This window comes from Octopus bimaculoides, chromosome 19, assembly GCF_001194135.2.
Source record: "Octopus bimaculoides isolate UCB-OBI-ISO-001 chromosome 19, ASM119413v2, whole genome shotgun sequence".
Classification (NCBI taxonomy): domain Eukaryota; kingdom Metazoa; phylum Mollusca; class Cephalopoda; order Octopoda; family Octopodidae; genus Octopus; species Octopus bimaculoides.
In genome coordinates, this window is record NC_068999.1 from 54,588,914 (window position 1) to 54,591,150 (window position 2,237).

The window sequence follows — 2,237 nt, forward strand, 5'->3', positions numbered from 1 at the left end:
TCAAACCATGAAGATTCAGTTCTTGATGCTAATACCAGAAAGCAAAGTGAATTGATTCCAACCAGAAACTGAAACCCAACACTGTAGTCATTTCCATGTTAAGCTTATTTTTTGTTCTATAATACACCTCTTCCAAAGTTTAACATTGATTTATTTTAGCTATACACAAGACAATTGTGTGACACACATTTTCTGTCTGCATCAGAAAATAGTAAAAACAAAATTTAGGGGAAGAACCGTTCGTATTGTACGAGAATATAAAATCTTTAGAAGAAAAAGAAATATCCAGTTTATAACTGGGGGTTATCAGGGCCAGGCCTGAGAGTAACTTCGTTGTCGTTCGACAAGCTAAAAATAGCAACCAAATCGCTTTCAAATTACATCCTACCATCTTGAAAATTGAAGGACATATCGTAAAATGCCGCCATAGATTTTCGATGTCAGAATGAAGGACGAGATGATTATGGCTGGAATTTCTTTGACCATGGAACTATTAAATAACAACAAATAATATCAACTGGAAGTTATTTTTATAGATTCAGTGCGGTGCAAAATAAGGTCCGGCTCTGGTGGAATTTGAACTCGAAAGATTGAGTAACGAAACACATCAATATATCACTTAAATACGTTGTAGATGTTTTTGCAGTTGTTCCGCCGTTCCTTATTTATTCATATTTATTCCTGTTGATGTATTTAGCATAGCTATTCTTCATGAATAAAATCGATATAAATTTTGTTTGTTATTTTCTTTCAGAGATCGCCCGATTTTTATAACTCAGGAAATATCACGCATGCTTCGCAAGTGTTTAGAAAACATGGGTACACCCTTGTATTTAGGTGTGTCTAGCGGATATGAAACAACTAATAAAATATTGAAATGACAACTAGGAATGTTTAAAAGAAATACGCAAGCCCGTAATACGTTTAATGGGAAAAAACAATTTATAAGCAAATATTTTTTGAACATTTACGCAGTTTTTTGTTGAAATAAAACAAATATTTTAATATAAATAAATGAAATAGACGTGACAAATGTTTTTCCCAACCTCTAATACATAATATTATACGACACATGATTCGTTTCCACGATGTTTCTAAACGGTAGTTTTCCTTGAAATTTAGGAGTTCTGGTTTCATACATACATACATACACACATACATACATACAGTGCAGGCGTGGCTGGGTGGTAGGAAGCTTACTCCCAACAACATGATTCTGGTTTCGGTTCCACTGCGTGGCAACTTGGGCAAGAGTTTTCAGCCTTGTGAGTGGATTTGGTAGACAGAAACTGAAAGAAGCCCATTGCATATGTAAATGTGCATATATCTATGTATGTTTTGTCTTTATCCTCCACCACTGCTTGACAACCAGTCAGTGTTGGTGTGTTAGGTCCATGTAACTTATTAGTTCAGTAAAAAAAGGATTGGCAAAATAAGTACCAAGTTTTAAAAATAAATAAATACTGGGGTCAATTCGTTTGACTAAACATTTTTCAAGGCGGTGACCCAGTATGACCACGGTGTTTTCGAAATAATCTGCCTCCCCTTCCCCCTCTCTCACTGACTCGTTCGTCTGGTTTGAGAAGACCAGATGGCACCCCCACCTCTCTCTCTCTTTGTTTGTGTACAATTGTTGCTAACCTCGTTCCACTTTCTGACCCGAACAAGGGCAATCCCATAATTCCTCAGTTAGCCAACCAAAATGGTGGAATAACGTGGCGGTAAGTTTGAATTTTTTTTTTTTATCCAAAGCATCTGTTTGCACTATTTTATTTTTGGAGTGTTCTGAAAACAAAAATATCATCTATATTATATTTCTTATTTCAGAAGTAGCTAATTAATCTTAAATTAATTTGACTAACGTTATTTTTTCGTTTTGTTGAAATTGACTCAGATGCAAGCTTTTTGGACACATCATTGAAAATCCTGAAGCATGGGATGATACCACCATAAATTCAGCAATTGGATTCTTACACACTTTAAAAGCTCCTGATTTCTTATGTTTTGTTAGAAGTATTCAGTGATATTTTTTTCTTTTACTGACGTCTTATTTAACATCCTCCAGAGTAAAAGTCATGACATAGTGTATTGTAAAGAGCAAATAGATAAAACTAGAACTGTACTTGAAAACAAACTTGATAATTTTTCAATCTTTTATGATATGTTAGGGGGAAAATATGGAGTCGATGCAGGAATCGGAATTCAGAGATCCAAGAATATATCTATTGAGCCCCAAC